This window comes from Rhinatrema bivittatum, chromosome 3 (genome assembly GCF_901001135.1).
Source record: "Rhinatrema bivittatum chromosome 3, aRhiBiv1.1, whole genome shotgun sequence".
NCBI lineage: Eukaryota > Metazoa > Chordata > Amphibia > Gymnophiona > Rhinatrematidae > Rhinatrema > Rhinatrema bivittatum.
The window spans coordinates 533483055-533506332 of record NC_042617.1 but is presented as its reverse complement, the minus strand read 5'-3'; the positions used below and the strand labels follow the sequence as shown (position 1 = coordinate 533506332).

The 23278-nt window shown below is 44.2% G+C and overlaps 1 protein-coding gene across 2 annotated transcripts in view; it reads right to left on the bottom strand.

The window, feature by feature from the left end:
• The window catches only part of LOC115088242 (exostosin-1-like), a 226093-nt gene that overhangs the window by 7527 nt on the left and 195288 nt on the right, over positions 1–23278 (bottom strand). The window contains exon 1 of one of the 2 annotated variants that reach the window (XR_003855730.1): positions 6472–7208. The exons of the other annotated variant lie outside the window; for it this stretch is intronic. The gene's annotated coding sequence lies outside the window, so the exon portion shown is untranslated. Of the gene's footprint in view, positions 1–6471; positions 7209–23278 lie in introns of those variants that run through there. 2 annotated transcript variants of the gene reach the window in all.

Below are 23278 nucleotides of genomic sequence, written 5' to 3'. Positions count from 1 at the left end.
AGCACCAACAGTGGCAATGAACACCCAAGGCACAGGTGGAGGATCAAAGCAGCACAAATAGTGGCTAGCAAAAACACCCCAGGGCACAAATGGATTACCAAAGCAGCATCAACAGTGGCATGAATACTTTAAGGCGCAATAAGAAGACCAGAGTAGAATGAACATTGGCATGAATATCTCAGTTCTCAGGGCACAAACAGAGGAGCAAAACAGCACCAACAGCGGCTATTCACTGATTCACAATCACAAAAGGGATTGTTCCATCCAGGTGAAAATGCCTGCCGAACTTCAGCTCCCCCAACACTGTTTTTAAATTGAGCAGTGGACTCCTCCTTTAGGGGCTGAGGACAATCAAAACAAGGCTGGAGTATAAAGACAGGTGAGCGAGCTCCTTCCTCTGACTGGCATCTGCAGCAAATCAAAGGTGTCAACTGAAGACATAATCACCCGCTGCCACCCCCAATATCACCCACACTACTGATATCCTCTAGTAGCTTGACTGATGTCATCAAAAAGGCCCATAATATCACACAATTACTGGTGATGTTGGGTAGGCTGCTGAAGGACAGTGGTGGTGCAGCAATGGACAAGATATAATAGAGAACGTATTAGTGGTAGAAAAAGGAAATGAACTGGCTAGGGCCATAGTTTGCCCATCCCTGTTTGAGTATACTACATGGAAACTAATTTCATAACACAATAGGGCGCTTTAAAAATGAATATTAGAGTATCTGTTAATTTGTTTTTTGTATAAGCATGCTTAATATATTCTCACTATATAAGAAAAACGTGCTTGTTTTATAACCCCTCCCACTAAAGTGGATCACAGCATGCTTAGCTGGCTGCACAGCAGTTACAGAGAGCAATTCCCCACTAACATAAACCCGAACAATACTTCTGCTGCACAGCTAAATTACACCTTCTAAGAGAAACAGGTTTCAGCTGAGCAGAGGTTATGTTGAAGTCACCCACCATGAAATCTACTGCATCTTGGCATGCAAAGAGAACAATACACAATTTTTTTTCAGTGCTTCAGCAAAATGTGCACTTCTAAAGCTGGAGGAGACTATTCTTGTGAACCATCCAAAAACCGGACACTACAAGGACAGTTTTCATGAAATGGCTGAGCGCCTAAATTAGCCGGTCAAATTTTGGCTGCCTAAGTTAAGCTGATTTTCAGCAGAATCTAGCTGGTTAGATTTCAGACTGAAGTGACAATCATACTAAATCTAAGCAGCTAAAACTTAGCTACCTAGAATTAGGGAGCTCAGTTTTTTGGATGCCTCAACTTTGCTGGCTAGCACTGAAAGTCAACACTTAGTTGGCTAAGTCATATACCAGCCAGCCTATTTAAAAGTATAGTGTAGGGTCAATAGTCCCTGACAGCACCCCTCCCATTCTCCTGAATTAAATGAAAATTGGGAATTGACAGCACCCCACAGACCCTCTCCTGCCTACCCAAGTGGAATGAAAAGTAGGGCCTGACAACAGCCCACATTCTCCTCCAGCCCATCCAAATGGAATTTACAGTCCAAGGTCAATCACCCCTACCCCTACCCCCACCCTCTACTGTTCCCCTTCTGAACCTCAATAAGCACCCCCAAAACTCTTGAAATGATTTGGGATAAGGATGCAGTTTTACTTCCTCCCAGATTGGCATGCAGTGTTGCTCTGACAATGATGCTCTGGACCTTTTTGGGGAACAGGGAGAGAGGAAGGAAGGGGAGAAACCTAGCCAGCTGCAGTCTCTTTTGGACAACAGGCACCGAGGAAGGCAGGGGAATCCCCAGCCCTGGGCACTTATTTTTTTTATTTGACAAGAGAGAAGGAGGGAGAGGATCCCCATTTTGGGGGGCTCTCCTAAATTTGAAAGTCAGAAGGAAGGGAGAGGATAGCAGGCTGAAGGTACACCTTTTAAAATTTGAAAATTGGGAAGGAGAGGGCATTGTGTCCATTTTTTCTTTTACAGTCAGGATGGAAGATCAGACTACGAAGACTTAAAAAAAAAGGTTACATTTGGGAGAGGAAGGGGGAAAATGTGGGGTGGGACAGTTGGGGGCCCCCTCCTTCTGCCATTGGGCAGGAAAGACAGCAGCTCTTGCCAGAATAGTGCCTAAATTTACCTGGCCAGGTTAGGCGGTTAGCACAGAATATCAATACTAGCCACCTAATTTTCTCCTCCTCCCCCTCCCTAACCCATCCCAAGGCCCGTTCAGAACTTTGTCAGCTAAAGTTAGCCACTGAGAGGTCCATATTTGAAAGGTTTGTTTGGCTAACCTTTGGAGTTATCTGGACAAACCCTCAACAGTTTAAATATCGCGCCCCCCACCTGTCAACTATAATTTATCCAGACAAAAGTTTCCCAGATCACTCTAGCCAGACAAATATTAAGACTAACGATTCCCAGACAACTCTTTTTTCTGGATAGCTTTACACCAGACATTCAGCCAGTGAAGATTTGGATTCAATATCTGGATAGATAACCAATATTGCCCAGTTAGCTTTGTCAAAACACAGCTGCCTGAATATGGACATATTAGTGAACATTAAGCAGCTACATGTAGCAGATTATCTCAATCAATTTTTAAAGGCTTTGATCTAGTTGGCTAAAGATTGTTACTCAGAATAAAATAACTGGGAAGGGGATAGTATTATATCTGAATACTTAATTCTCTGTGGTATAACAAACATAGTGTTGTGTTCGTGGACCCTTGAGCCGGTTGGGACAGAGGATGGAGTGCTGTAGGGGTCCACAGCAAGTGTCCCAACCAGGAGGCGGTTCGGAGGCTCGGAGCAAGCTGAGATACTGGACTATGGTGGAGTCCTATGCGACCAGGGACTCAGTACCCACTGGGAGGACGGATGACGTTGGACCCTGGTGATAGAAGAATCTTCACCCTGGACACCGGCACTCCCCCAGGAGGAGCCCTTAGGAGTCCAGCCACTGGGACTTTTGGAGATTCACCCTGGAAGCCGAAGTCCCCCCAGGAGGAGCCCGTAGGGACACGGCCGCTGGGACTTAGGCGACTCCCTGAAGGTGGAAGATGGTCTGGATGCAGGCGCCTCCAGCAGGTTCCAGATGGCTGGCGCCTCCAGCAGGTTGTAGGTAATCCAAAAGTCGGTCCAGGAGTCTGAGTCCAAAGAGCGGTCCGCAGCCAGTCCAGCGGTCGGTGTCCAGAGAGCGGTCCAAAGCCAGTCCAAGGGTCGAAGTCCAGAGAGCGGTCCAAAGCCAGTCCAGTGGTCGGAGTCCAGAAGAATCAATCCAGCAAGGAGGGCAGAGCAGAAGCGGGACGAAGAGCAAACCAAGAACGCAGCAACAGCAGGCCGAAGACCAGGAACCTTGTTGCAAGGCACTAGACTGATCTAGATGCAGGGTACTTATACCCTGAGGGTGTCTGACGTCATCCACAGCAGAACAGAGGGTTTTCCCGCGCTGGCCCCTTTAAGAGGAGCTCCTCCCCGTGCGCGCGTGTCAGGGGGCGGGGCCAGCCGCGCCGGACTGTCTGCATCTCTCCCGAGGAGGGAGAGACGCGCTGGAGGGCCTGCAGGCCCGAGGAAGCCCCGAAACGGCCCGGGCCGCCTCCGAGGTAGGTGGAGGGACCGGGGCACGGCCCAGGACCGTAACACATAGGAGCTTATTTTTCAAGGCTATCGCAGGCTTGCGCTAACAGCCTGCGATAGCTAGCGAAGGTAGCACACGCCTGCGCTACCTACATCGGGGCGGAGTCAGCCCCGGAAGAGGAGGAGTTGGGGCGTCACCGGGGCTGACTCTGCAACGACTGCGCGGACAGCGAAAAGGTAAGGGCCTGTTCGCTGCCTATTTCGCGCCCAATAACTCCACCTTCTATGGTGGAGTTATTGGGCGTGATGCCGGCAGCGATCGCACCGCAGAGGTGCGATCGCTGCTGACTAGCACAGGACTGCCCCCCCCCCCCCCCCCCCCGGTTTCGGCCCCTCATTACCACAGTTTTCTAAAGTATCGCAGGCCTGCGATACTTTAGAAAATGAGGCCCATAGAGGGCATCTGTTTAAGGTAGAGAAAATAAAAGCTGTGCTGTATGATCTGACAGGAAATATGGAAAAGAGACCAACATTTACTTGATTAGAAATCAAAAAGGTGCCTCCTTTTATAAAAACCCATCAGTCTTTAACTTATCACTGTTCCCAACTTACTAAAATTGAATAAAGCTAAAATACATACCTGTAAATATGCTGCAGAGGACTTCAGCCAACAGTGGCTGAAGCCAAACAAAAAAGCAATATAGGTTGATTAAGACAAGATGGCAATTTAAATCATTTTCATTGACTGAGACAGTAGATAAAATAGAAATCCATGATTAAATTAATAGAGTCTGCTAAGTGTTGTGATCTATGAAAACATTGTAAAAAGACACAAATGACCCATCTAGTTTGCTCAGCAAGAATTTTCAGGTTGTAACTAGCTTTGGGCAGCTTATCACCATGTCTTCTGAATAAGTTTGGAATTGTCTCTCCATGCATGTTACCCCAGTACTTCATTACCATCCTAGGGATCCTTTTACATAGCATGTCTTTATAACCTAAAAGGCCATGTTCCTATCCTCCTCTTGGGAGCTGTTACAATGTGTCAGGCGATTCAGAATCGTACACTGTGCACACTTCCGGAACAGCACCATCTCATGTGGGCCATTACTGAAGTGTCAGAAAGACAGTCACATACAGTTTCTGTACAGGCTCACACACCTGTACCATGAGCAGTCTGCAGTGCATGTTGCTGGCCTGCTGTATTCTCTGTGTGTGGGCTCACTAATGGGTTTCTATGGAGGACAGACTGCACAGCATGAGGTACAGCATTTGATGGTAGGTGCGTCACGTTTTACATATGTGTTCAAGGTTGGCAAGCAGCTACACACCAGTGGCCTTTGCTGGGTTGCGAGGGCCTGTCATGCAATACTTCCAATAGCCACATCAGATGCTGTTGTCATGAGCAGATGAGCTCCTTTTGGCAACTGCTTGCTTGCTCACATAGCAGCCAACAACAATGTTAAATGCTGTTAAGTAATGCTAATCAGGTTTAAAGGCTCAGTAAAGGTACAGGAAACATTATACAGTCTTACTGGATGCTGTGGTTAGCCACTCACATGAGCAAGTGAGATTGCTATTAGGGATGTGAATTGTTTTTCTGACGGATGAAAATATCCGTCAGATATTGGGGGGGTCCCCAAAAGTGATAGGAAAACCCCACAAAATTTTTCATATGGTTTTCTTATCGTTTTGGGGGAGGGGGGGAAGAAAGGGCACACACAAAAAAAACCCCAAACCCACCCCGACCCTTTAAATCTAATTAGTTAGAATCTCCCACCCTCCCGACCCCCCCAAAACTTTCTTAAAGTACCTGGTGGTCCAGTGGGGGTCCCGGGAGCGATTTCCCGCTCTCGGCTGCCACTTATCAAAATGGCGCCTATGGCCCTTTGCCCTTACCATGTGACAGGGGCTATCGGTGCCATTGGCCGGCCCCTGTCACATGGTAGGAGCAATGGATGACCACATTGCTACGTTTTTGAATACGTCATTGCAGGAACCTCAGGGGCAGCCCCACCACATGACGTCAGTACCTCCAGGTATTTAAACCTCCGCTCCACTCCAATTGAACGAGTTAGCAAGGACTTTGGTTTTGCTACTCTGACCGCTTCTAAGCTGCTCACTTGGATTCCTCACTACCCTCCAGGATATCTCACTACTGCGGAAGTTCTGGGTACCCGCTCCTCGGGGGCCTCTCGCTTCTACTCGCCCTCCGGGGTTAATCTGCCTAACCTTAAGGACACCCACCCCTAGGGGTCCTGTCTGCTTTCTTTCAGGAACCCTCGACGCTCCTAGGTACTCGCTCCTCGAGGGCCTATTCTGCTCAGCGTATCCTGCACCTCAGACCTCGGGTCCCTCTCTTCATTCAACTACCAAAGGAAATCAGCACTGCTACTCTGTGAATATCACTACGCTTCAGCTCTCCTCATTCCACCCTTCAGGTTCACGGCCTATCCCACACTGCGGAACACTACCGGACCTTTTGCTACATGTGAGTGAGACCATCATCTACAGAGACTATCTGAGCTATTGTGATATTGCTGGACTACAGCATTGTCCGTTCCTTGGGCAAGATTCTACTCATCAACTGCAGTATAATAAAGCTTTCTCTCCTCAGTGTCTGCTTACTAAGAGTCTAGCCAATCGTTGTGGATCCCCACGGGGCCCCTCCCCATGGGAGGAGTCATCGCCACTTCAACCAAGAATCCACAATATGTCACAAACCCAACAGTTACTGAGCTGCATTTTCCATAATGTGGCTGTACACCACGGACTACCAATGGACCTACATCCTGTTCACCCACATGATCTCCCATGTCTCACTGCACGAGCCTAGGAGACCACACAGAGTGGCAGCCAGATTTGACAAGATCTTATACAAATGCATTTTGCCTGATAGGCCTCATGTACCAATTCTTCTTCCAGAGGAGATCTGCCTGAAGCCTGTTAGCTGCTGCTGTCATCAATATCCCTTTTCTTTCTCTCAGATCTTGGCCGTGTAGGTCACTGTGTAACATAAAACACATATGACTGTTCAGGATTTCTGTTGCCAATGCACCATTACAGGGTACTTGAAATAAAGTTTTCACTGTACACATTACATGATAGACATGTGGCAGACACCATGTGTTCTGCCTGATAGTGACAGTAAACGAGGCACATGTGTTATAATCCTTGGTGGCCTACATAGCATGATATGTCCTGCGAGCCCTCAGCAATGGACCTCATTGTCCCGCTCACATGTGGATGCATAAGTGTGCAGGTGCCCCACATTGTCCTGGACCCTGGAGAGTAACAGCTTTACAAATGCTGTAAAACAGAAATAACACTGAAGGTGCAACATGCATGGCTAAGTAAGAAGGACACACTTAAATGTTGTACTGGGTGATAGCATATATTACACCCTCATTCAGAAGTGCTTAAAGGTGTGCAGGGTGAAATAATATCTCTGTAATGGGTGTGCTTACAATCACAAGGCCATTCCCAGACCAATATCACACCAATGCCTGATCACGTAAAAAGTGAGGTAACAATTGGATTTATAACAGCATATATATAAATGTAGGGCTTACAATCTAAGGGGGATCATTTATTAAAATGCACTCTCCAATGGGAGGCCCACCTAGTAACTCGAGGTGAGGTTTAGGTATTAGTGTATGGGGTTAGGGGCCACTTTGACATTCAATGTGAGACGTACGAACAGAACAGTGCTCTCATGTGAACATTTGATGACCCTCGGAGTGAGGAAACTCACCTAAAAATGAGATTTGTGCAATGTTCTCTCAACCTAGCTTGATGGACTCTCTACCTGGGTAACATCATGCTAGGTTGAGAGAACATTGCACAATAGAGCTATAAATACCTATCTAGGCTCTCTTTCTCATTCTCTCTCTCCTCTCAGTGGCCCCCCCTGTGGTTGTATGCCACATTCTGGCAGTTATTTCAAAGTGTGAAAAAGGTATCACAATTTGTGGTATCTTAGCTCTTTGCATAGGTATTAGTGCAAATTGCGATAAACGGCCTATTACCATAATAACACACCCCTTTTTCTATCGCATGCAGTATTTAGTGTATTTTGATAAAGCCAGGCCTAAGTTTGTACCTGAAGCAATGGAGGATAAAGTGACTTGCCCAAGGTCACAAAGAGCAACAGCAAGACTCAAACCTTAGTCTTCTGGTTTATAGCCCACTGCTCTAACCACTAGGCTACTCCTCCACTCAAAGTATAGAGAGTCTTGGTGTTGCTTCCATTACATTTAGGAAGATGAAATGTCTGCCTGTACATACTTCACATTCAGGACAGGTGGCCATAATACTGCACACATCACACTGTTTTGGGACTACACCTTCCATTACAGCCTAGCTGAAAGCAACTGTGCAACCTGGTGCTTTTATTACTATGTGCACAGCTCCTTCAAAGGTAGCATTCTGCTTTCTCAATGCATGCACCCCTACATGCATTCACTGTACTACAGCAAGGTAGGAAATGTATCACAATTGGTACAAGTGGTACAAAAGGTGAGGGTCTTGCCTGTCGTGATGTCAAGTAGGTAGCGTCCCTTCTTGGGAAACCTATGGGAGGATGCACTTTGGGGTGAGTAAAGGCAGGATACCGAATCTACTACTATCCAGGCTTCACTTGTGATTTCCTATGATCTTTGACATGTCACCATGATACCACTCTTACTACAGTCTTATCTATCCTCATAAAACATTCACATCATACAGGCCAAGGGTTTACATGCCTTAAACTGCTGTGTGACACATAGGCTGTCATCTGGAAATGGCATGTTTCTGGAAGGTCATACTGCGTTATACATCCAAGATAGTCATGTGGAGCAGCAGCTCGCATATATGTTTGCACCCTCAACATATGCACAATCTTCACCATTAACCTACACCTACTATCAGTTACACTGCAGGTGTGATGTCAGAGCTCCGTTAAAGCACCTTGGCTCAGCACTACTTTCCAAAACAGCTTGCATATAGTACCATAACCAACATCAGTGCACACATTTCCAGGCTTTCTTGGTTGCATGGCATTGCTGATGAACATGTGTGTGAACTCGTCTGTGGACTGCTGAACAGCTGCTATGCTGAAGGCTCAGCAGTAAGTGGGGTTACACACACTTCTACTGTTATTTGTGAGGTGGCTTGCTCTGGTCCTACACAGTCCATATAGTCCTCTGTGTATAGCATTCTCAGTTGGCCTAGACTGTCAGCTGAACAGGTTATGAGCTTTCAGGCAGCCTCCACCACACTGTGCTCATTGTATAGGCCTACTGCTCGCACACATGTCATGTGATTGCCATGATTGATGATGGCCTTTAGGTGTTGCCATCTTGACAAACAGCCATTTTATACCACCTAAGCCCTTCACAGGTCCATGTCAGAATCTTGAATAAAGTAGGGGTGATATATGCTTGTCACAGAAGAGTTACTTGTGGGCAGCTATAGTTAAAGTTTGTGCAGGAACAAGTCATACAGATGCATTAGCTGTTACAGCAAGCTGGCGCACCACTTTTTTGTTTAATGGCAAACATTGCTGGAACATAGGCCTTGCCCTACTCCTCCCACCACTCTTTCCTGCCTAACCCCTTTCCCCATCTGCACCCTCCTATCCCTTCTGTCCTGCCTCTCTCTACTACTCCCCCTGTCCCTACTCCTACTTCTCCTTCCCCTGGCACTTCTGCCCTCATTTTCCCACTCCCTCTGTTTCTTCCTCCCACTACTATCCTCATGCCTCTCCTCTCCTCTCTTCCCAGGCCTGTCATGCTCCATCCTCTCAGCACACACACACACTAACACATACACACACACACACACACCTCAGCGCACACACACACACACACATACACTCCTCACCGCTCTCACACACACCATCCACTCCTCCTCACACTCCTCCACTCCTCCTCACTACTTCCACCCAAAAAGACAAACTGGATTTACTAACTTTCACTCCAACAAATATCACAAAAGACAAAGGTAAACAGATGACTACAGAAAACAAAACAACTCACTCAGCAATCGCAAAGAACTACTCCAAAACTCCTCTACTGACACTAATCACCTCTCCTCTCACTCCTACACCCGACACACACTCAAAGAAGGAGGCGCAGGAAGTCAGCTTTTATACTGCTGAAAAATAACACACTGCACAATGACACACTGTGCACTGTGATGACGCACCGCTGTCTGCGATGATGCACCGCTGCATGCATTACTTAGCTGTGTAAAGCGGCAGGCCAGAATTTTAATAGACACTCCCCTTTCGTTTATCGCACACATTATTTGCATGACAAACAAAGCATTTGATGACTGTAGGAGTTAATTTTATACCACTTTATTATCCATGTACAAAGTTTGATTCTGTATTCTAAGAGCTATATTGTGGCCTATTTTCAAAAGGGTGTTTTTAGGTTTTTTTTTCTGTGGCACAAATCATTTTAAAACAGGTCTATGCTTCTTAACAACTTCTGCTTTTTTTACCCATCCATGTTGCTATGCTTATGTACTCCATTTTGTATTCATTGGCTTCTTTCTAATTATGAGTTCATATGTTCCAGTACATCTAATGCATATTGTTCCATCCATCATTTTACCTTTTCTGCCAATATCAAATACAGATCAATACTGTTTGGAACATATGCATGCTGCCCCTTACTCTGCAGTTCTCCATGAAGGTTAAGAATAATAAAAATATTTTATTCTTCCAAAGTAGATGAACACAATCCTTGTTCCATTTAATGTAAGTTTATGTATTTACAATTTCTGGGGGTAATTTTCATTCTATCTACATGGCTGTAAAGTTGGTAGGTACTTTTTATCCACTGTCTGCACCAATTTTCAAGTGAAAATATGTATATACTTGATTGCTTGGAAATTGCCCCAGGAAAAAATACCTGCAGAGATTTGCACCTTTTTTCTCTCAGTGGATATGTTTTCCAACCAAAACAATGTGCATAGTTTTGAAAATCTAAAACGTGTATTTTTTCCTCAATCTAAGCCTATCCTGAAGCACCTTCACTATAATGCAAGTAAAAGTATATGTGTTGTGGAACTATGTGCACAATTTAACCCTCATACAAGCAATTTTCAAAGAGCCTATTTTCACAGATAAAAGGCTGCTTTATCTATTGAAGTGGCTTTGAAAATTGCCCTCTTCATATATCCATGTCTTCTGAAATCCCACATACTTCTTCCCATAAACAGTTCAAGTTCTTCCGACAAAGTGGTGTGCCCTATTCACACATCATAATAACAATATCACATGTGGCCCATTTTTCTGTGGCACTGCTAACCCTAACCAGTTAGAGAATCTTAGTTCTAGAAACAAAGGTCTCTAGTTTGCTACCTAAGAATATTAGCTTCTGAGCCATGTTGATTCCACAAAAACATACCTGGATTTTTTCACATACTATTTTTAATTCTATAAATCAACTGTAAATTATTCTGATAACTGAAATACTCTACCATGATGATGGCAACTCATCTTATTTTTAACAAAGGTGCTCATTCCATAGTATATTTTTGATCTATAAATGATGCTGAGGAAACATAAAAAAGGTATCAAACAAAAATATGTATTTCATCTGTGGGTTTAAAAAGGTACAAGTAAAAGAGTGGCACTGGAAAGAAAAAAACAGAATTGAATTAGCTAACAAGAAGTTCAACCCAGAACTAATCTAGCCTACTTTCTGGCAGACACATGCTTGTCCATGCTTTAAAATATATCTCAGTCAGAATCTTCATGTCCCCTCTGATATATCATCAAAATTTCTCATTGACAGGATACCAACAGAAAAGTTATTATGGGGGGAAACATGGACCCACACCCTTATGACAATTTCATAAGTCTTAGCAGACTAAAATGAAGAGTATGTATATATATTCATTCACAATTGTTATGCCCGTTGGTCACAGACGGCTGCAACCGCACTTACTTACATTCTGCACCGTTCTCAAGCCCTCCCCGGGTCTGCTCATGGCACAGGGCAATCTCTACCGCCACGTCCCCCATGGCTCCTCGTAGCCACCAGCTATGTCGTCTCATGGCCTTCCTAGGTGCGCGCGTCACCGGGCCCTCCTTTGAAACCTCTTCGGCGGGAACCTCGGGGACTTCCCTACTTGATGATGTCATTGGATCAAGGTACTTAAGCTCCACCTTCGCTCTCAGCTAGCTGAATTGGCAACAAGTTCCGTACGTCTCTACTAGCTCCTGTTCCGTGTTCCGGTGGCTACACTGTTGGACTCCATTGGACCTTGGACTTTGTCTGGTACCCGCTCCTCGGGGGCCAGTAGTGCTCTCACAGGGACCTTGTCTCCTGGCCTCCCCCGCTCCTCAAGCTGGTCCTGCGCTTCATGAAGTCCTACTCTGCAAGGCTCCCCACTCCTCGGGGCAGCTCCCTGGAACACCCTTACCTCTCGGGAGGTACTCTAGCACTTCCCCGCTCCTCAGGGTGTGCCTACATGCTCTCTGGACTGTCAGTGCTTCCCCGCTCCTCAGGGCTATGTCTCTCTACTTTTCAAGAGACTCTTAGCACCATCCCGCTCCTCGGGATAGTGTCCTTTTGCTTACTGTGAATGTCCATGCCTCTCCGCTCCTACGTGCTACGAGACTACCTGCACTTCCCCACTCCTTGGGGCTGTGATTCGCTATCTACAGAGACTGCTGGTGCTCCCCGCTCCTTGGGGTCTACCTATGTCATCATTGGAGACCTGACTCGGGCTTCCCTGCTCCACGGGTTAGCCTGCGTCACTACAGCTGCACCTCCCTCACTTCGCAGCCCCCAAGACTTGCCAAAAGTCCCTGGTTGTCCAGCGGGGGTCCTGGAGCGATCTCCTGCACTCAGGCCATCGGCTGCCAGTATTCAAAATGGCACCGATAGCCTTTGCCCTATGTCACAGGGGCTACCGGTGACATTGGTCGGCCCCTGTCACATGGTAGGAGCACAAGTTTATGTTTAAAATTCACCATTCAGTCTGATTCTCAACAAGTAGCATATCAGTAGTTACTGATTCTCAACAAGTAGCATATCAGTAGTTACTTCCTTATACCGTAAACCTAATGAATGAAACAATTTGTTACGGTATGACAGTTTCCATCCCAGCACTTTCAAATCCAACCTCCCAGTGGAACAATTTTTGCGGGTACGGCGTCTATGCACTGATAACAGAGAATTTAAGTTACAAGCAGAACAACTGGTAAAACGCTTTTTGCAATGCGGATATCCAGTTTCAAGTGTTAAAAAAGCATATCGAAGAGCACTGTTTTCTAACAAAGAATATTTATTTCTTCAGAAAAATGTGGGGTGTTTGAACCCACAGACCTTGGTCACTAAGCACACAATGGCCACTCTGCTTATCAGTAGAGCTATTACAAAACATTGGACAATGCTACAAGAATTACTTCCATTGTTCCAAGAGCTCATCCGCTTTGCCTACTCGCGTGGCAGAAACATAAAAGATCAGATTGTACATTCCAGTAACCGCCAGTTTGTGATCCCGTCAACAAGTATTAGTGCATGCACTAATTGTTTTTTATGCAGCTTAAAGTCCACTCAGACTACAATTAGCACTTCATCAGGACGTATAGTATCGTTACCACAGGCAACATGTAAAACCTCATTCGTCATTTATGCAATTTTTTGTCCATGTCAATTGATTTATGTGGGCATGACCAAGCGTGCCATCCGCACCAGACTCACAGAGCACAAATGTTGTATTAATACAAATAGAACGGAGGAACTACTGGTAGCTCACTTCATGGCACAAAAACATACTTTTGCCGAAATTCACTGGACTATTTTAGAAATTGTACCAATGCATTGCTAATCGCCCTCCGAGAGAAAACTCAATGGTCTTCCGAGTAAAATTGTCCTTGGGAGTGCGGTTGCACCGAGTGAAAACCGAAGAAACTTCATAATAAGGAAGGTATCATTCCACTTTAATTTTAAAGAAAATCCCGTTTGAAAAAATAAGACAAAAAATAAGAGAAAAGAGTTTAGTAATAAAGGACATGGACCCATGATTAAGCATGACCCGAGGAGGCAATACATGATTGCAAATAAGTCAGTATGCCCACTGGTGTTATGATGGTCCTTTAGAAGAAAAGATCATATTGCACATTGAAAGAAAAAATTGAATTGCATAACGTTTTTGTGTTAGATTTTGTACTCGTTGTATTAAGAATTAACTGTCCATTTTTTGTGAGACTTCAATTACCCCAATATTGACTGGGTAAATGTATCATCGGGACAAGCTAGAGAGATAACATTCCTGGATGGAATAAATGATAGCTTTATGGAGCAATTCGTTCAGGAACCGATGAGAGAGGGAGCAATTTTAGATCTAATTCTCAGTGGAGCACAGGACTTGTGAGAGAGGTAACGGTGGTGGGCCGCTTGGCAATAATGATCATAATATGATCAAATTTGATTTAATGACCGGAAGAGGAACAGTGTGCAAATCCACGGCTCTCGTGCTAAACTTTCAAAAGGGAAACTTTGATAAAATGAGAAAAATTGTTAGAAAAAAACTGAAAGGAGCAGCTACAAGAGTAAAAAATGTCCAAGAGGCGTGGTCATTGTTTAAAAAATACCATTCTAGAAGCACAGTCCAGATGTATTCCACACATTAAGAAAGGTGGAAAGAAGGCAAAACGATTATCGGCATGGTTAAAAGGGGAGGTGAAAGAAGCTATTTTAGTCAAAAGATCTTCATTCAAAAATTGGAAGAAGGATCCAACAGTAGAAAATAGGATAAAGCATAAACCTTGGCAAGTTAAATGTAAGTCATTGATAAGACAAGCTAAGAGAGAATTTGAAAAGAAGTTGGCCGTAGAGGCAAAAACTCACAGTAAAAACTTTTTTAAACATATCCGAAGCAGAAAGCCTGTGAGGGAGTCAGTTGGACCGTTAGATGATCGAGGGGTTAAAGGGGCACTTAGAGAAGATGAGGCCATCGCGGAAAGATTAAATGATTTCTTTGCTTCGGTATTTACTAGGGATGTGAATCGTTTTTATAATGAATTGAAATATCGTATGATATTTCTAAATTCATTAGAAATCGTTTAAAAGAAGGAAATGATTGATTTTACCCCCGATTTTTCATAAAAATAATTTTCGGGTTAGTACGCACTAACGGAAACCGTTTATTTTTGTTACTTTTTGTTATTTTTTGCGATTTTTGTTAGTACGCACTAACATGAGTTAGTGCGCACTAACGGTGCATGCGCACTAACTCCCCGTTAGTGCACACTAACCCAAAAAACGATTTTTCACTAAAAAAAAACCGGGGAAACGCGGGAAAACAATTTTTTCCCATGGCCAGATGATCCCGATAGTGGGAACGATCGGCCACCCGATTCACATCCCTAGTATTTACTGAAGAGGATGTTGGGGAGGTACCCATACTGGAGAAGGTTTTCATGGCTATTGTTTCAGATGGACTGAATCAAATCACGGTGATTGACAAGCTGAAGAGCAATAAATTACTTGGACCGGATGGTATACACCCCAGAGTTCTGAAGAAACTAAAAAATGAAATTTCAAACCTATTAGTAAAAATGTGTAACCTATCATTAAAATCATCCATTGTACCTGAAGACTGGAGGATAGCAAATATAACCCCAATATTTAAAAAGGGCTCCAGGGGCAATCTGGGAAACTACAGACTAGTCAGCCTGACTTCAGTGCCAGGAAAAATAGTGGAAAGTGTTCTAAACATCAAAATCACAGAACATATAGAAAAACATGGTTTAATGGAACAAAGTCAGCATGGCTTTACCCAAGGCAAGTCTTGTCTCACAAATCTGCTTCACTTTTTTGAAGGAGTTAATAAACATGTGGATAAAGGTGAACCGTAGATGTAGTATACTTGGATTTTCAGAAGGCGTTTGACAAAGTTCCTCATGAGAGGCTTCTAGGAAAAGTAAAAAGTCATGGGATAGGTGGCGATGTCCTTTCGTGGATTGTAAGCTGGCTAAAAGACAGGAAACAGAGAGTAGGATTAAATGGACAATTTTCTCAGTGGAAGGGAGTGGGCAGTGGAGTGTATTGGGACCCTTACTTTTCAATATATTTATAAATGATCTAGAAAGAAATACAACGAGTGAGATAATCAAATTTGCAGATGACACAAAATTGTTCAGAGTAGTTAAATCACAATCAGATTGTGATAAATTGCAGGAAGACCTTGTGAGACTGGAAAATTGGGCATCCAAATGGCAGATGAAATTTAATGTGGATAAGTGCAAGGTGATGCATGTAGGGAAAAATAACCCATGCTATAGTTACACAATGTTGGGTTCCATATTAGGTGCTACAACCCAAGAAAGTGATCTAGGCGTCATAGTGGATAACACATTGAAATTGTCGGTTCAGTGTGCTGCGGCAGTCAAAAAAGCAAACAGAATGTTGGAAATGATTAGAAAGGGAATGGTGAATAAAATGGAAAATATCATAATGCCTCTGTATCGCTCCATGGTGAGACCGCACCTTGAATACTGTGTACAATTCTGGTCACCACATCTCAAAAATGATATAATTGCGATAGAGAAGGTACAGAGAAGGGCTACCAAAATGATAAGGGGAATGGAACAGCTCCCCTATGAGGAAAGACTAGGTTGAAGACATCCATAAGATAGGTAAGAAAGGGGAAGTGGTGATCGTTGGTGACTTTAATATGCCAGATGTAGACTGGAAAATCCCATCTGCAGAATCTAAAAACAGCAGAGCAATAGTGGATGCCATGCAAGTATCTTTGTTCAAACAAATGGTATTGGAACCCACGAGAGAAGGAACTATTCTCGACTTAGTGCTCAATAATGGAGATATCATCTCTGATGTCAAGGTGGGCGCCCACCTCAGCACCAGTGATCATCAAACGGTATGGTTTAATATCACTAAAAGAATATGGAAAAGAAGCACAAAGACCAGAGTTTTACAGTTCAAAAACACAGACTTTGAGGAAATGGGGAAGTACCTAGAGGAAGAACTAAATGGATGGGAAAATGAGAGAGATGTGGATCAACAGTGGACCAATCTAAAAGGAGCAATCGCCAAGGCAACTGCTCTATATGTTAGAAATGTAAAGAAAAGCAAAAGAAAAATGAAACCTATCTGGTTCTCAAAGGAGGTGGCTGACAAAATTAAAGCTAAAAGAACTGCATACAAGAAATACAAAAGATCCCAAAGGGAGGAGCACAAAGAAGAATATCTGATTCAACTGAGGGAGACTAAGAAATTAATCAAGTTGGCAAAAAGTCAAGCGGAAGAGAGGATTGCCAAGGAGATAAAATATGGTGACAAAACATTTTTCAGATACATCAGCGAACAGAGAAAAGTCCAAAGTGGTATAGTGAAATTGAAAGATGAAAATGATCAATATGTGGAGAGAGACGAAGAAATGGCAGAAATATTAAACGAATACTTCAGCTCTGTGTTCATTAAAGAAGACCCTGGAGAATGACCATCTCTACACAACAAGAAACTGGAGGGAAGCGGAACAGAGGAAAATCCATTTACAGTAGATAATGTATGGGAAGAGCTAAAGAATCTGAAAGTGGACAAAGCCATGGGGCCTGATGGGATTCATCCAAGGATACTGAGGGAGCTCAGAGATGTGCTGGCGGGACCGCTGTGCGACCTGTTCAATAGATCCCTAGAAACGGGAGTGGTGCCGAGTGATTGGAGAAGAGCGGTGGTGGTCCCGCTTCACAAGAGTGGGAACAGAGAGGAGGCTGGTAACTACAGACCGGTTAGCCTCACTTCAGTGGTGGGAAAAGTAATGGAGTCACTGTTGAAAGAGAGAATAGTGAACTATCTACAGTCGGGAGAATTGATGGACCAGAGGCAGCATGGATTCACCAGAGGAAGATCCTGTCAGACAAATCTGATTGACTTTTTTGACTGGGTAACCAAGGAATTGGATCGAGGAAGAGCGCTCGATATCATATACTTGGATTTCAGCAAAGCTTTTGATACGGTTCCGCACAGGAGACTGGTAAATAAAACGAGAAGCTTGGGAGTGAGTGCCGAGGTGGTGACCTGGATTGCAAATTGGTTGACGGACAGAAGACAATGTGTGATGGTAAATGGAACCTTCTCTGAAGAGAGAGCGTTTTTAAGTGGTGTACCGCAAGGATCGGTGTTGGGACCGGTCCTGTTCAATATCTTTGTGAGCGACATTGCGGACGGGATAGAAGGTAAGGTTTGTCTTTTTGCAGATGACACTAAGATCTGCAACAGAGTGGACACGCCGGAAGGAGTGGAGAGAATGAGACGGGATCTAAGGAAACTGGAAGAGTGGTCGAAGATATGGCAGCTGAGATTCAATGCCAAGAAGTGCAAAGTCATGCATATGGGGAGTGGAAATCCGAATGAACTGTATTCGATGGGGGGGGAAAGATTGATGTGCACGGAGCAGGAGAGGGACCTTGGGGTGATGGTGTCTAATGATCTGAAGTCGGCGAAACAATGCGACAAGGCGATAGCTAAAGCCAGAAGAATGCTGGGCTGCATAGAGAGAGGAATATCGAGTAAGAAAAGGGAAGTGATTATTCCCTTGTACAGGTCCTTGGTGAGGCCTCACCTGAAGTACTGTGTTCAGTTCTGGAGACCGTATCTTCAAAAAGACAAAGACAAGATGGAGGCGGTACAGAGAAGGGCGACCAGGAAGGTGGAGGATCTTCATCGGATGACGTACGAGGAGAGATTGAAGAATCTAAATATGTACACCCTGGAGGAGGGGAGGAGCAGAGGTGATGTGATACAGACTTTCAGATACTTGAAAGGTGTTAATGATCAAAAGACAACGACAAACCTTTTCCGTGGGAAAAAAATCAGCGGAACCAGGGGTCGCGGTTTGAAGCTCCGGGGAGGAGGATTCGGAACCGGTGTCGGGAGGTATTTCTTCGCGGAGAGGGTGATGGATGCCTGGAGTGCCCTTCCGGGGGATGTGGTGAAGACCAGAACTGTGAGGGACTTCAAAGGGGCGTGGGATAAACACTGTGGATCCATAAAGTCAAGATGCTGCTGAAGTGAGCTACCAGTGGTTCCTCCTTTCTATTTGTATTAATACATTTGTGCTCTGTGAGTCTGGTGCGGATGGCACGCTTGGTCATGCCCACATAAATCAATTGACATGGACAAAAAATTGCATAAATGATGAATGAGGTTTTACATGTTGCCTGCGGTCTCAAGCATCGTTGTTACACTTTCACAATTGATTAAATAATCTAAGTTCATGTTTAAAATTCACCATTCAGTTTGATTCTCAACAAGTAGCATATCTTGATATCTTGATCAGTAGAAGTGGCAATACAGTAGTTACTACCTTATACCGTAAACCTAATGAACAAAACAATTTGTTACGTATGACAGTTTCCATCCCAGCACTTTCAAATCCAACCACCCAGTGGGACAATTTTTGCGGGTACGGCGTCTATGCACTGATAACACAGAATTTAAGTTACAAGCAGAACAACAGGTAAAACGCTTTTTGCAACGTGGATATCCTGTTTCAAGTGTTAAAAAAGCGTATCGAAGAGCACTGTTTTCTAACAGAGAATATTTATTTCTTCAGAAAAATGTGGGGGATTTGAACCCCCAGACCTTGGTCACTAAGCACACATTGGCCACTCCACTTATCAGTAGAGCTATTAGAAAACATTGGACAATACTACAAGAATTACATCCATTGTTCCAAGAGCCCATCCGCATTGCCTACTCACGTGGCAGAAACATAAAAGATCAGATTGTACATTCCAGTGACCACCAGTTTGTGATCCCATCAACAAGTATTAGTGCATGTACTAATTGTTTTTTATGCAGCTTAAAGTCCACTCAGACTACAATTAGCACTTCATCAGGACGTATAGTTTCGTTACCGCAGGCAACATGTAAAACCTCATTCGTCATTTATGCAATTTTTTGTACATGTCAATTGATTTATGTGGGCATGACCAAGCGTGCCATCCGCACCAGACTCACAGAGCACAAATGTTGTATTAATACAAATAGAACGGAGGAACCACTGGTAGCTCACTTCATAGCACAAAAACATACTTTTGCCAAAATTCACTGGACTATTTTAGAAATTGTACCAATGCATTGGAGACGAGGTAATAGAATTAAACGTCTCAGACAGAGTGAGCAACGCTGGATTTTCCAATTAAATACCGTAATCCCACACGGCTTGAACAAGGAGATTGAATGGGTCCACTTCATGTGAACTCAGTTACTTAGTCAAATTGCACACACAGCTGAAGTATGACAAATGACATAAAAACATCAGGACTCTCGCGATAAACTCGCCTAGACACCAACAAGTGAGGAAAAGGCAGTAAGGTCTGGTAAGTCAGTGCTGGAATCCCATTAACCCATGAAATTTAAAAGTATGTGCCTGTTTATAGTTGAAATTATGTGCAGTAAATAATTAAATTGAGTCACGCTGATGTTTGTCCTCAAAAAACGTTTTAGCAGTAAAGCAGAGTAAGTGGATATGAGGAGCAGAACCCTTCAGTGAAAAGAACGGAAGAACTCACGTTGATCACAGTCCCTGAAGCAGCACTAGCGAAACGTACGTCGGGCTGGAGCAGGGCTAATCGCCCTCCGAGAGAAAACTGTCACTGAATGGTCTTCCGAGTAAAATTGTCCTTGGGAGTGCGGTTGCACTGAGTGAAAACCGAAGAAACTTCATAATAAGGAAGGTATCATTCCACTTTAATTTTAAAACAAATTTCTGAACAAAGAAAGCTGGAAAGCTATGAGCACAAATGCTCGTAGTTTGGGTGATAAAATCCCAGAGCTGCAAGCCCTATTGGTGGAGGCGGACTTGGACATTGTTGCTGTCACAGAAACGTGGTTTACGGAATCTCATGGCTGGGATACGGCAATACCAGGCTATAACTTGTTAAGGAAGGACAGAGCGGATAGGAAAGGGGGAGGAGTGGCTCTTTATGTCAGAAACAATATCCAAGCATTTGAGCTGCAAGGAAGATGGGGCAAAGAAGAAGCACTATGGGCCGACTTAAAAAAAGATGGGGCATCCATTTTTATTGGAGTGGTTTACAGACCTCCAAACCAAAAGGAAGAGCTGGACAGAGATCTGGTTGAAGACATCCACAGGATAGCAAAGAAAGGAGAAGTGGTGATCGTTGGAGACTTTAATATGCCAGATGTAGACTGGAGAATCCCATCTGCAGAATCTAATAATAGTAGAGAAATAGTAGATGCCTTGCAAGTAGCTTTGTTCAAACAAATGGTAATGGAACCCACAAGAGAAGGAGTTCTACTCGACTTAGTGCTCACTAATGGAGATAATGTCTCAGACGTCCAGGTGGGTGCCCACCTCAGCACCAGTGATCATCAAACAGTATGGTTTAATATCACAAAAAGGACACGGAAAAGAAGCACAAAAACCCAAGTTTTGATGTTCAAAAACACAGACTTTGATGAAATAGGGAAGTACCTGGAGGAAGAACTAAAAGGCTGGGAAAATGAGAGCGATGTGGATCAACAGTGGACCAATCTAAAAGGAGCAATTACCAAGGCAACTAATCTATATGTTAGAAAAGTAAAGAAAAGCAAAAGAAAAATGAAACCTATCTGGTTCTCAAAGGAGGTGGCTGACAAAATAAAGGCTAAAAGAACAGCGTTCAAGAAATATAAAAGATCCCAAAAGGAGGAGCACAAAGAAGAATATCTGGTAGAACTGAGGGAGATGAAGGAATTAATCAAGATGGCAAAAAGTCAAGCGGAAGAGAGGATTGCCAAAGAGGTAAAGAGTGGTAACAAAACATTTTTCAGATACATCAGTGAAAAGAGAAAAGTTCAAAGTGGTATAGTGAAATTGAAAGGTGGAAAGGATCAATGTGTGGAGAGAGACGAAGAAATGGCAGAAATATTAAATTAATACTTCGGTTCTGTGTTCACTAAAGAGGACCCTGGAGAAGGACCGTCACTAGTTAACAAGAAACTGGAGGGGAATGGAGTAGATGTAACTCCATTTACAGCAGAAAATGTATGGGAAGAGCTGGTGAAACTGAAAGTGGACAAAGCCATGGGGCCTGATGAAGTTCATCCCAGAATACTGAGGGAGCTCAGAGATGTGCTGGCAGGTCCGCTGTGTGACCTGTTCAATAGATCCCTAGAAACGGGAGTGGTGCCGAATGATTGGAGGAGAGCGGTGGTGGTCCCGCTTCACAAGAGTGGGAACAGAGAAGAGGCTGGTAACTACAGACCGGTTAGCCTCACTTCGGTGGTGGGAAAAGTAATGGAGTCACTGTTGAAAGAGAGAATAGTGAACTATCTACAGTCAGGAGAATTGCTGGACCAGAGGCAGCATGGATTCACCATTGGAAGATCCTGTCAGACAAATCTGATTGACTTTTTTGACTGGGTAACCAAGGAATTGGATCAAGGAAGAGCACTCGATGTCATCTACTTGGATTTCAGCAAAGCTTTTGACACTGTCCCGCACAGGAGACTGGTGAATAAAATGAGAAGCTTAGGAGTGAGTGCCGAGGTGGTGGCCTGGATTGCAAACTGGTTGACGGACAGAAGACAATGTGTGATGGTAAATGGAACTCTCTCTGAAGAGAGAGCGGTTTTAAGCGGTGTACCGCAGGGATCGGTCATTTTCAATATCTTTGTGAGCGACATTGCGGAAGGGATAGAAGGTAAGGTATGTCTTTTTGCAGATGACACTAAGATCTGCAACAGAGTGGACACGCCGGAAGAAGTGGAGAGAATGAGACGGGATTTAAGGAAGATGGAAGAGTGGTCAAAGATATGGCAGTGACATTCAATGCCAAGAAGTGCAGAGTCATGCATATGGGGAGTGGAAATCCGAATGAACTGTATTCGATGGGGGGAGAATGGCTGATGTGCACGGAGCAGGAGAGAGACCTTGGGGTGATGGTGTCTAATGATCTGAAGTCGGCGAAACAATGTGACAAGGCGACAGCTAAAGCCAGAAGAATGCTGGGCTGCATAGAGAGAGGAATATCGAGTAAGAAAAGGGAAGTGATTATCCCCTTGTACAGGTCCTTGGTGAGACCTCACCTTGAGTATTGTGTTCAGTTCTGGAGACCGTATCTCCGAAGAGACAGAGACAAGATGGAGGCGGTCCAGAGAAGGTCGACCAAAAAGGTGGAAGGTCTTCATCAAATGACTTATGAGGAGAGATTGAAGAATCTAAATATGTACACCCTGGAGGAAAGGAGGAGCAGAGGTGATATGATACAGACTTTCAGATACTTGAAAGGTTTTAATGATCCAAAGACAATGACAAACCTTTTCCGTAGGAAAAAAATCAGCAGAACCAGGGGTCACGATTTGAAGCTCCAGGGAGGAAGATTCAGAACCAATGTCAGGAAGTATTTCTTCACGGAGAGGGTGGTGGATGCCTGGAATGCCCTTCCGAAGGAAGTGGTGAAGACCAGAACTGTGAAGGACTTCAAAGGGGTGTGGGATAAACACTGTGGATCCATAAAATCAAGAGGCCGTCAATAAAGAGTGGGTGGCTCGCCAGAATGACGGCTACTGCCTGGAGATAATACCCTTATTCAATAAACATACACATGGTTACTGTGACTCCAACATCGTTCTAAGCTACAACAGCAAGAGGAAATGTGGAAAAAAGGATTCGCACTCACAAAGCGGGGAGTAGCTGGCTTGTTACGGCGGTTACTACCCCAAACCAAATAAGCCTG